This window comes from Micrasema longulum, unplaced genomic scaffold (assembly GCF_059751315.1).
Source record: "Micrasema longulum isolate JH-2025_06_02 unplaced genomic scaffold, ASM5975131v1 h1tg000354l, whole genome shotgun sequence".
NCBI lineage: Eukaryota > Metazoa > Arthropoda > Insecta > Trichoptera > Brachycentridae > Micrasema > Micrasema longulum.
The window spans coordinates 825,870-839,451 of record NW_028277556.1 but is presented as its reverse complement, the minus strand read 5'-3'; the positions used below and the strand labels follow the sequence as shown (position 1 = coordinate 839,451).

The window sequence follows — 13,582 nt, the reverse complement described above, 5'->3', positions numbered from 1 at the left end:
TAATCATTAATATGTTAATACAAATACGAAATTACCGCTATTCTGCAGTGATGAAACTGAATTGAATTTGAAAATCTAGGTAGATTGGGCAGGGCTTATAACCTTTTAAAAAACAAAACCGTTTTATTCTATGCAACAAATATGTACCACAAGTATCTAGACTTAGTGGGTAACTAAAGTTATAACGTGTTACTAAATATAATGAATAATCGCTGTTCTGCAGCTGCTGCACTGAAGTATGAAATGCACAAATTAAGTAGATATCTCTCGTCTTTTATTTCTATAATAAATAACATTGCAATAATAAACTTGAAAGTTTTAAACTAACCATATGTTGAATGTCATAATAACACGACAAAAGAAGTACTCAAGTATAGTTCCAACCAGTTTAAATTGATTCAATTATTGCTGGAGTATGATTTTGATAATTTTATTTTCAGTATTTGGTAGTTAAAAGTAGGTAGTTCGTTACTAGGTGAAAGCATTAATTGGTCAAAAACAATTGAAAGGTATCTGTGATTTTATTATTTTTTATATGAAAGTAAAGTGATTATCTGCATTACAGTACTATCAAATCAAGTATAATTATAGAAAATAATCATGTGAATTCCATGTTTTCGGCACGATTAACGGGTTTCTCCTATAATTATTTTTAAAATACGTTTTTAGATGTTTCTAACAAATTAGATTCTTACCACACAGAACTTCTAACACGACTGCATTTTTGGAATCAGGTAATTTTAATTGGATAACTTCAGCACTCTACACTGAGTTAAAACACATACTCACTAAGAGAACTAAATTATAACTTTTCAAACTTGTTGAATTTGTAAACCTTATTATAATGCTGTTAATTACCTACTTAAATTTGTTGTACTTAAAGTTGCATCTTCCGTGGTGTTGATACGAGTATCTTCCTCTGTTTAGCGAAAATAATTGAACTTGTTGAACTAACATTATTGGAGCATAAAATTTTAATGTGTTTATTCGCCTACATGGAATATAATAAACATACATGTATGTTAACGAATGGATCATAGTGAACAATCAAATTCATTTTCTTAGGTGTTAAAATTAACACATGACCCTATTGACATATTTTTTATATGATTATTTGTATTGTTTTAATTCTTTATTTAGTCGTAAAAATATAACAAACCTCTGACAGTCAAAAAAGTAGTAAATATACATATCGTCGCCGTTCAGGCAAAAGTCACTGACCTAAAATACAACATTTTGAGAAATCGAAATATGAAAGTTTGGAGACCAAGCAAAAATCAAATTGTTGTGTTTTAAAGTTTTATGTATTTATTCGTGTATTTTTAATGAAATCCATCAGTAACTTATTCCTTCTGATGCATGAAAAATTCTGGAAGGTTTTGAATGAGGCAAAGCGGCTAAATTTTGGTTGGTGACTTAAGCTTGTTTATAATCTGGACAATGCAAGCTAAGAAGAGTTAGTGAAAGGAAGGAAATAATAGAAATAAGTATTATAATCCTGTGGTTATAACATGTTTTTTGTTTTAAGAGAAATATTTTTTAACGTGTTTTTTAAAAAGGTTTTAAAATATAACAATGTGACTTTATCACGTAGCAAAAACAAAATAATCCGGATTTACGCAACTTTTTTCTTTCTAAGTTACCTTGGTGACGATTACCTCTTAAAGAACATTATTATACGCTTTGAATGGCATATTTAATTCAAAGTTGACATTTTAAGGGTAAGTGACTTTTGTCTGAACGGCTACGATATTAAATATTCACGTAAGTCCAAAATATGTTTCATCTAATTTTAGCTTCATTTATAAAATGTAGATATGTTTTATTACATTATTTTTTACTTGCAGTAAGAAAACTAAATCTTTTATTGTTGGTCTCCTACATTATAATGGTTATTACAAATCGTCTCTAACATTAGTGGGTAGCTTATTCTTTAATCGAGCAGCTGCTACTATGAAAGAGGAGGCAAAAAAATCAAAGCGGTGAAAGCGTATTAAAAGGGTTCTCTCGTCACTGGAAAGAAGAGATAGTTCATGTTGTGATAAATAACGTATGCCAGTATCTGGAGATGGATTTTTTGCACTGTCTCATGTCCAGTTAAAGCAAAGTTGGTTTTCTTTGACGTGTTCTATGGGTACATTGTAACGGATATCATTTTTATCGTGATAAAACTTTCGATTGGTAATACCGTCTGTTGTCAAAGTAATGATGACAGTTTTTTTTTACAATTGTGTTCTGTAACAATACTCAAGTTTATAATGGAATGCCTTACACCCGAACATCGCTTGCGAATTGTGGAAATTTACTTTAAACATCAGTGTTCAGTTCGCCAAACGTCCTATACGCTCTTCGTGAAATTATGAATTTTCTGTGCCACAAGTTTGGCGAGTCCAGTTAATTGGCCTCTATGATCCTGCGATTTGTCCCCATCGGATTGTTCCCTATGAAGCTACTTTAAGTCTACGGCTTATGAAAATAAACCAACAACTCGGGAAGCATTGGAAGCCAATAATATAAGAGGCAACTTATCGGAAATAACGTTGGATTTCTAGGAAAAATGCGCTTTGTAGCTTGTCGCTGAGGATGTTTGTCGGATGTCATTGAAACAATAAATCAATGCGTACTTTCATTCATCCAAACATAATAAAAATATACTCCTTTCAAAACTAATTTCCTTATTTTTATTTCAATTTTAAGTTTTATCACGCTTAAACACCCCGAGCTGGGACGTAACAAATTTAGTTAGCACCTTATTTTTCAAAACAATCCACCACGCCCGATATACATACCCGTAGGTTTGACCGTGACTTAGACTTGTATTCGCTAGGTCATATAACAAAAAACAGACTGCAAAAAAACATGTCAATCAAAATACAGATTTCTCTACATGTTTCTAGAAATATTTTATTGTGAATTTCATACTTTACCACGATAGATATTTCTGAAATAACGTCACGCTGCGCCAACGCTAGTATGAAATTAATACTAAATAGCGTTGTTGAAAGTGATTGATTTTCGTGTATGTGTACTAAACAAAAGCTCATCATCTGGTTCCCAGTATACACCTGGCTGTCATTTTGGGTCTTTTCAATTCAAGAGTGATTACATCAATGATAACTGGGATCATATTACCCTCACTCGATAAGTTTATTACCCACCAGTCTACGTAATTTAATATAAATACTTGTATCATATCTATGACAATACATGCAAATATGTTTGCAGTTTTAATTAATTTTAATTTGTTGCATTGTAAAATAAAATAAGGCCTTACCGTCAAGTTGATTTATTAATCAAAAATGTTTAAAAAATATTTTTAGGCAACGTAGTAATGTAAATTTTATATTTGAAGCACTATCTTTGTGGTTATTCATTATAATTAAATAAATAAAACAACTTTGTTTTTAACCGCTATTGAAAAAAAAAAATCCACCGACCGGTTTCAAAGCTAAACAAGGTTCTTTCTCAAGGCTTTTTTTTTCTTAGTGGTGGGGGTCAGTGCTATGCAAGCTTCTGACGTCACTGCGACCTGTGAAGATCTATTGTGACGGATTCCTGTGAATAGTTCTCTCCTTCCAAGCCCGGGTTTATAAAGAGCCCGACTACTGTTTGAAAGGCGAGAGTTTACATTTTGCTAAATCTCACTCCCCAAGCCCAGATCCCTAAAGCATCGGGCTATTAGGTAGGGGCCGGTTTACGTGACTAACGAATTCTTTCCTATTTTATTTTATATTATCATTATGCTGCCAATGAAACATATAAATCGAGTCTTTTTTTCCTTGAAAGGATGGTAATGTGAGCTGCCTACGTTCGAAATAAGACAGGAGTGGACTAGAATAAATATAGTTCATTTGGTTATTTGGACACAAGTCGCTTGTAGGTCAGTTTATAGGGATGTTAAGCGATAAAAAAAGTCTTTCAATGTTTTAAATAAAATTAAAGTAATATTATTAATTGAACCGGCATTCACTTCGTAACACTTCACTATCAATTATTATAAAAATAAAACTTTGTTATTAGTGTTAAACAATTTTTATTATTTTACAAGAACAATACTACAGTTACGGGAGAGCACTCCTCCCTCATTGATCATGTTTTCGTATCTGTACTTTAGATAACTATCCATATATATGCTAACACCTTAGATAAGTGGAATATCCACCCTGCCTTAGGTTCCATTACTGATTAATTCGTTTGTTTTTTGTATAGATTCTATAAAGACTCGAGTTGTGGTCCTGTGGCTAGCTTCTCGGACTCACGGATCAAAGGTCCGTGGTTCGAATCCCACTCTACCCCAACTTGATTCCCATTTTCTTACAGTGAGTTATTTAAAATTCGTTGAAAACGGCCCTCAAAATGAAATATTTGGGTAAATTATAAGAACGCAAATATTTATTTAAAAAAAAAATGCAAATAATGACACCGTGAACAATATTCTGTATTTATAATTAGTTTTATATCACTTGTCGATGGGAAGAGTGCTCTCCCGAAACTTTAGAAGTGTTCTTGTAAAATAATAAAAAATGTCGAACATTACAAAGTTTTATTTTAATAATAATTTATAAGTTAATTATTTAATATAAAATGTGCATCGCTAGTAAGATGTAGATGTCATCTTTCCTATTTAAAAAAATGACCCCTTTTAATAATTTTACACTATATACTGTAAAAAATTTATTTCCTAGGATTGTTGGTACAATATTGTTTGAATTGATCACTGTGCTAAGATGTAATCCTAACGATCTTCGGAATTTGCTAAATGTCACGATGAAGGTGCATGATAAACATGTACGAATTATGTAGCGAAGCACGAAGAATCCGAAGTGATTCCCCGAAGACGCAATATGGCGTTATTACGCAATTTGATATAAATCTCGTAGTGATATGTACTGTGGTTATATAACAGATGTCGGTTTCGGTTTTTTTAAATTGGTACACAGAATTTAAGTGTTCCTTTACTCCAATTATTTCCAGAAAACTAATTGGTACGAGTATGTATGAGAAATTAATGAAATATCTGCTCAGAACCTATATTAGTAATTATAATAATAAATATACGCATATAGTTTAATTCAACTTCTATTTTAAATTTTTACAAGTGACCAGGTTTCGTCGTGACCCACATCCATGCTGACGATGTCGGTCACGACGAAACCCGGTCACTGGTAAAATTTTTAAATAAGAGTGGAATTCAACTACAAACGCATTTTTATTATTACAATTAAAATGCAGTTCCATCGAGAAATGGCAGTAGAAAAACTCAATCGATATTAGTGAGTTCAAAAAACTCTCGCTAGACATTGTATCTACAAATATACTGTATCTATCTCGACCATGCTATATTAGTAAAACATGTATGCAATATATGTAGGCTGTTTAGCTATTATAGTTTGATAAACTATGACAAAATATTATGCTTTTAAATGAAAGTAAATACGAATGCCATAATATTTATCGGTTTGTTATTAGTGTACAAGTCTTTTTCGCATGAATTATGTTAATTACACCTTTATTAACTTATTTAAGTCTATATAATATGATTCAAGACTTTAGATATCTCTTATTTAAAATAATATATAAATAATGAAGTCGTATTTTGCTTTAACGGGTCGAAAATATAGGATTATTTTTACAAATTTTGGAAAATAGATTAAGCAGACGTACGTGTTAATTTTTTGTATTCAAATTCTTATATGTTAAAACATTTCGTCTTTGGCTTAATGTAACACGACGTAACAGCGCCACTTCCACGGGGATTTTAGCACATCTTTTAAGACTTAGAGTGTATATTAAAAGGGAAATATTTTTGCTAGCTGGGTAGTTACTAGGTCTTTATAAGTTCTTTGTTGAAAATAATTTTGCCCTGGGATTACTTTTAAATACATTCTTCAATAATTATTCTATACGTCTCTAGTAAAATAATGATTATATTATTCTCCTTTTTTCCTTTTTCCCATTGAGTAATAGTATTGATTTCAGGTAATTTATATACCAATCCAGTTATTTCTATTTTAATATATCTTAATATTTTTTTCTATTGAATATGTTTTGTAACTATAATTATAAAAATTAAACTTTTATATATTGGTCGGTTGGAAGAAACTGCCATTTGGCAATAAGCCCGCTAATGTACAATAAACACTATGTACAAAAAGTGAAAGAAATAAATAATAAAAATATATAAATAAATATACTGAGCCAGATCCATTTCAAATAAAAAGCTAAAAATAAGTCGAGTATTTTGAATTGTTTCTAAACATATTTATTTTTAAATATAAATAGTGTGACCTCCATTATATTTTTGGAAATCATCGCTGTTTTATACAATATAAGCGAAAATTCAATTTTTAGTTCGGTATTCATTATTCTATGATATTAATGTTCAATTTTACATTACAAAATACACAATTTGTTTTTCATTAAAAACTACACATCCTGGACCATAGAGATTGACTGTTGAGGGCGCTTATTCTATTTCAGGCTATACCCGTATTGTTTAAAAACGACGAAGTTACAATTACATTATAGCAATATATATTTTTTGCTATTGAGCTCTTGCGAATTTTAACACAATTGAATGTGGACGCCACATTATTGGAAATTCGAGAAAATTTTAATATTGGTGGAATTTTGCTACAGAGATAATGAATCACATTATACACATAGTTTTTTTTCCCTCAACCTTCATCCACCTCCGAAGTATCGTAGATGTGTTGTGTTCTAAGGCTAACAAATTGTGAATTCACTGGTTTGCAATGGAACACAGTAATAAGAAAGGTAAACAAAAGTAAAAATACACTAAGCATTGAGGAGAAATCAAAAATATATTTTATGATCGATTCACTGCATAGTTTGGAGCATATTATAATTGTTTAAGGGGCCTATGCAGCAATCCTCTTGGTTATATTGACTTTAAACGTATTAAAGCTGTTTGTGGTTTTTCAAAATACTGTCCTATGTGGATTAATTTAATTAGTAATTTCTTACTTCTTTATCCAAGGTACAGTTGAACGTAGTTATGCAGATAGCTGCCAGTCCACAATTTCGAAAAAATTAGATACTTGTGTTATCGGGTGCAGTAAGGTCAATTTTATGTTCTGCTAAAAACAGCCAGACCGCTTTCATACAAAAAAACTGTATTCATCACCTTCTGAAAATGGTGTCGATCACAAAAACGGCATTTTTCAATTTGCAGAAACCACTCACAGCACTAGAAAAATCTTATGGTACTTTGAAAATCATTAAAACTAATATTACATTCTTATTTGTAATATTAAAAAAAAAACGAATGTATTTATTGTTTATCTTTTGTTCAAGTCAAAAACATTCCAACTGTTGTGCAGATTTGATTATTCACTCTTTTCACAAAGGTGCTATTATCTCAGTTTCGCTTTTCTATGGCTGGCTGCTTTCTGCATAACTACGTTCAGTTGACGACTTGTTAACAATCTCTTACTTGTATTCAAAGTAATCTATTTATTTATTTTGAGTGTATGATTTAAATCATTTTGCACTATAATTTATCGACGGTTTAATGTTTCCTCTGTAAAAATATTGACTGTATAAAAAAAATATTTTATGACCTTGAGTGTCGTCGCTATACGTATGTTACTGGCAATCATGAATGATCGAATCACAGTGTTTTTTGAAAAATAAGTCATTCGTCGCGGTGTTTTTTCAACCCGGAATGCGATCCAATTTCCTATATCCTGATCATTATGTCTTACACCTATATTTTTTACATAGCTAAATGGAAAAAAATTATAATGATACTGAAAAGACTCCGTATTTCCTCTTCTTGAATTATTATTGAGTTCAGTAGCATTTTCATCCGCATCAGCATCCATAATCGTATTGAAAATATTAAACTTTATTAATATAATAGGTATTTAAAAAAAAATTGAATTACGATTGGTTGTTAGGTATTTGATAAAAAAAAATCTTCGATACAAAAAATAAAATATTCAAGATAAATATAAAATACGTAACTTATAAAAAAATATGTAATGATAACATATTTGATTCGTTCCTTTCACCCAAAAAAAACCACAATTTTAATTATAAAATCAAACACATCTCGTGAAGGCGTAAAGCCAATATATAGAATTAATGGCAAGGATATCAAAGCTTATTATTTATATTGCCGAACTGTTAAATATAAAGAATTAAAGTTTTTTATGTAACACAAAAAAAAACACATAATTTATAACACCCATACATCTATTTTTACCTACCAGTTTAGAAGCTACGCAAGCTTTTAGTAGACACTGAAAATTATAAAAGATTATAAAATTCATTACTCAATTAAATCTTGAAAAGGAAGCTTTTGTAGCTTCGAAAACGGTAGGTTATAAAAAAAATATTGAAGGGTTAGAAACAATGTGTATTTATTTTTATTGTAATAATATACATATAATGAATAACCACAAAATAAGTTAATCTAATTTAAATTATAATTATCAAAAAAATATATTTTTGGTCTTCCTTAAAAGTGAAAAAAAAATGGCATTATAATAAAAAAAATACCGTTATTACAAGTAACTAAAGCTCAGAGTTGTCATCGTAATATGAAGCTTTTAAGTAATGAGTAATTTATGTTTCTTTTTTTCAATTACGAGTAAATAAAAAAAAACTTACGTTTCCACATTCCAAGGTTGCACTGTGTAATAATTAAACCGCTTCTCGATGACACTTAATTCTGCAATGATTTTCCGATGATGGTAACGAACCCAGATTCGACGTGTGTATGCAGATGCGCGCGCACTGGCCTCCCAGAGAAGCGAGTGCAAACTATGCTGATAGCGAGCGTGGTGTGCGATGGCGGCGGGCCGGACTCGCGTCTTGTCCGGAACTCTCCCACTCGTCCGAATCCCCGCCAGATGCGTGCCACCTCCGAATGCTTTTATATCGGACCAGCGTGATAGCGAAATAAACATTAATTCAACAGATTTAAAACATTTTAATTCATTGAAGAGGGAAAATATTTTAAATAACGGAATTATTATTATTATTATTATTATTCATTCATTCATTCCCTAACCGCACCTAACGGTACATTAATCGCAGCGTATCTTGATCATTTTTGTTACACGAAGGAAAAATAATCAGTCTTCTGCTTCAAGTGCCAGTCCAGGGCCCCGATTACAATGGCAAGATAACATTTATCCTTAATTTTATCTACAAAGTAAAATTAAGGTTTCTGTATGAAAAGCAGAATACGCATACAAATTTTTCTTCTAAACTTGTTCACTTATAGGTTACCGACGAAGATACTTTTATATTTACGCAAATATACTCATTTTCGTACACAAATTAGGTTTTTCTTTATAGAAAGTCGAGGATAACTCTGTTACTTCCCACTTTAATCGGAGCCCAGGGACTCTAGTGTTAAAACACCGTTTTAAATCATATTTCACTTCAACCATGTCGGGAATTGAACGCGCAAGCAAACGCGCTGACCACAATTATTATTATAGTTGAACAATTTATATTGCGTCGTTTTTGTAAAAATCACCTCAGGGGCGCTGTACAAAAAATGAAAATTCCAGCGCGCCTTGCAGCTACGGAGCGCATGGATTCTAGTTTCCAATTATGATCTTTTTCTACGAATTTTAAGCTACGACCGGAGAGATGAACTATAACGGAAGCCTAAGCATTTACTGGGCTTATGACCTGTTATTGGCTGGTTTAAAGGACCACTTATCACACTGTGTAAAATTCACCATTGTGCTCATATTTGAACGTCCACATTTCTTCAACTTATCCATCTGTAGACTTTTTTTAAGAAAAATGGCTGAAAATTTTATCTATGTGATTTTCATAAAAAATCGCCCTATATGTTTTGAGTATGTCTTAATGTTTGTAGACATGCTGGATTTTCTCTGAAGGGAGTTATTTCTAATTTGTTTGCAACAGAGAGGGAAAACATTTTTTAGATGAATATTAAAGTCCTGACATTCACAGGGCTTAGGGCATCACTATAGCGAATACATCAAATTAGCAGTTGTCCCGGCTGCGGAATTTAAAAGTAGCGCAGGATCGAGATGCTTTCGCTGTAGTTGTCGCCAACGTCCGGAAGACATGACAAGGATAATAATTAAAATAGATTTCTTTTAAAGCCAACGACTGGTCATGAGCCCTATAAATGCTAAGACATTCATATTCTATTCTCGCAAATGTTTTCCTCATAGAATTAAGAATAGTCCAGAAGGAGCGTAGAATCATATTTGAATACATCTGACTGTGTCCAATAATTCCCCCACTATGCCCTACTTTCGCCGCGCGCATTCGTGAGGTCACAGCGTAATGTTGCTTGATGGTAAAAAAAAAACATAACACAAATGTAAGGTAAAAAAAAAAGAAATCTGTTAATTTCTTTAAAATTTTAGTGTGCACGTGGAAATATTGATTTACACAACAGAGTAGATAAGTAAAGGGTCATTTAATAAGAGTAATTGAATTAATGAACTTTAAACATAAAATGTAAAACAAATTTTATTCAAATTTTATTGACCACTACACATAAAATATAAATTTTATGTGTAGTGGTAAAGACGCTTGACTCACGCACGGAAGATTCCGGGTTTGACTCCCAGTGAGAGTACAAAAATCAAAATGTGGTTTTTCTCAAGCCTGGGTGCTCTGTGATGTAATTCACCACTGTAATTAGGCCTCCTGGCCTGTTGTGCTGCAAAAAAAATGTAAATGTAAATATTATTTGATGTTTTGATGATAATGTCGGTTAAATGTCCACCACAGAGTTGTTTAATCCGAGATCCAATTTTCATTAATTTCTCATTAGGTGAGCAAAGTAGGTTAAACAAATTTACTGCCCTAGCAACACTAACGAAATTTCCATTTTGTTTCTTCGACAATCTGACAGAAAAATAATTAAATTTTTAAGTAATGCATTTGTTATATACACATTCATTTGCTAATTACACATGAAATGTGATTGCATCCAGTTTCTTTAAGATCCTAGCAGTATTTCTACACTTTAAAAAGACACAACACGGCATAGTTGAATTTAAATCAGGAGTTGCGTACTGAGGCGATGTCTACAAAGAAACTAATGGGTCAAAACGTAAACCTACTTATTTGTGAGTAGTTTAGTCGCCTTCTGTTTGATGTGCGTATGCGGTTTCTGGACTGTTCTTAATTCTATGGTTTTCCCTCTCCGTTGCAACAAATTTATGAACAAATTTAAGTGCTTATTAATTTTACGTGTTGAAAAAATAAATAGAAGTACATGGAATGTCGAACGGATTACTGGACGACCGCATTTGACCGATCGATATTTGTTGTATGTAGCTTCGTATCGCCATTTCATGATTCTACAAATCCACGCTTGAAAGTTTTGATCAAAAATCTTAACTTTATTTTTTACATTAGAAAAAATATTGTGCCTCTTTATCCATAAAATATATACAGAGTGTCCCATAATCCTTTTTATTCCTTTTAAGGGGTGTTCGGCCAGCCTATGACTCACCAAAAATGCCGCATGTGTATTGAAGCACGTGGCATGCAATTTTAGCACTTGCTTTGTTTTTTTTCTGTTTTGGATAGTTTGAAATAAAATATGTATTTAAAAAAACGAGTTCATTTGATCAAGCGATGCCAATTTATTCCATTTTAAACACTAGCTTTGAAATCATCTTTGTGTTTTATTGAGTTTATAATAAACACTTTTTACTATAATAAACCAAAGCAATTGTTTATATCGGAATTCCTAATAAATGAAATTATTATACTATCAGCTTATTTTGCATTAAATAAAGCAATATCTTTTTTTCTAAAGTAAAACAAAGTAAATGTTATACCATTTTAACAACAAAATAAATTGAACATTTTTAAATACAACTTGCCAGGTTAGCGTCATATATATTTTTTTCGGGGTGAAGAGTCAAAGTTACCTAAATACTCCTAAATATTTGTTTTAAATTTATTGACCGGGCATTAATTTATTGCCAAAATAGTGTAGAAAAAAACCACAAAAATGCTAGAGGTTAAACCGATTAAAACCTGCTCCTTTGTCCGTTTGATTAGCTTATCCAATTGATTTTTATCAAATTTATTATGATTTATTTATAACACATATTTTAAGAATTAATAAGTAAAATAATATAGCGGCGGTGTTCCACTTCTGACTGATGAGAATTGTCCCGAGTCAGTGACTTCATAAGTTTTTAAATAATTAAATGAAGGGGTTGGATTGTGGGTTGCTTTCGCATGTCGAAGAATACTTTGAAAGACTTGACACGACAGGTCCAGTGAGTTGCAGAGGGTGCACATGTCATTAGTTGAAGTAATCGACTTGCCTGTATAAAAAGAAGCGGATGACATTCCGATAAAAATAGATTATAACAAATTATAAAAAAAGTTCTAAATATGTGTACTTTATGCTGATTTGAGGTTCTGTCTTCGTCATTTTCGTCCTGCGTTAATAACATTTAATTTTTGCTATTTGTTTTACTATTATATCTGCATGTATTCGTTCTATATGACCAAAATCACCAAATCATCAGAAAACAAATGGAAAATAATGATAAAGTTTTTTAAAATTTAAAAACGGCTTAAATTATTATTCACTAACATTCTCAATATATTTCATATCTAATAGATTACATAGAAACAAGGCCTGAGAGAAGATGTGTGTCACTTTTGCTTGTTTCGCCGTACTCATACATTTCGTCTCCGCCATCTCATCCCTCGAGGTCTTCACCCGGTACCCTGGGCAAAGGATCGCGTTATACCCCATAATACTGGGTCCTCATCCAAACTTAGCCACCTAAAAACTCCAGTCTACTGAAGAGAAAGGTGCGCCCACCGTGTTGTCGCGCTGAATGAGAATAACTCCAATGAGAACTGAGAATGGAATCTTCCAGGAGCCGAGAAAATGGTCTTGTTTAGGCATGAAAGGTAAATATATCCCCGCAAACCATCGCCTGAGACGGCTAACTGTAAAACTGACTTAACTGAACTGAAACTGAAAAAAACACTAAAAGATAATTTGATCTGTGTGTTATGGTGTATTTTTCATAACTTCTTTCCACATTCTCTCTTTTCCACATGCTGACAAGCCTCTTAAATAGAAGCTTAGCTGGTTATTCATGTAACCATTACCTTGGCAAATCGAAATGATATTTTTTTAACAGATTTTAAAGCTGAAAACGCTTTAGAATTCCACCTGCTGACAAGCCTCTAAAATAGAAGCTTAGTGGGTAATTCATTTAACCGTTATCTAGGCAAAAAGAAATGTAATTTTCTTAACAGATTTTAAAGTTGAAAACGCTTTAGAATTCCACCTGCTGACAAGACTTTAAAATAGAAGCTTAGCGAGTTATTCATTTAACCATTATCTTGGCAAAACGAAATGATATTTTTTTAACGGACTTTTAAGTTGAAAACGCTTTAGAATTCCACCTGCTGGCAAGCCTCTAAAATTGAAGCTTAGCGGGTAATTCATTTAACCATTATCTAGGCAAAACGAAATGATATTTTCTTAACAGATTTTAAGGTTGGAAAGGCTTCAGTATTTCACCTGCTGACAAGCCTCTAAAATAGAAGCTTAGCTGGTTATTCA

General features: G+C 31.9%; 2 protein-coding genes across 2 annotated transcripts in view; both read right to left on the bottom strand.

The window, feature by feature from the left end:
* The window catches only part of LOC148282252 (neuronal pentraxin-2-like), a gene marked incomplete at its 3' end in the record, with an annotated part of 48,597 nt that extends 39,720 nt beyond the window's left edge, over nucleotides 1-8,877 (bottom strand). Inside the window, exon 1 of the mRNA XM_088225375.1 lies at nucleotides 8,638-8,877. The remainder of the gene's footprint in view (nucleotides 1-8,637) is intronic.
* LOC148282251 (uncharacterized) overlaps nucleotides 1-13,582 on the bottom strand; it is a 76,369-nt gene that overhangs the window by 18,557 nt on the left and 44,230 nt on the right. The gene's annotated exons all lie outside the window — the stretch shown is intronic.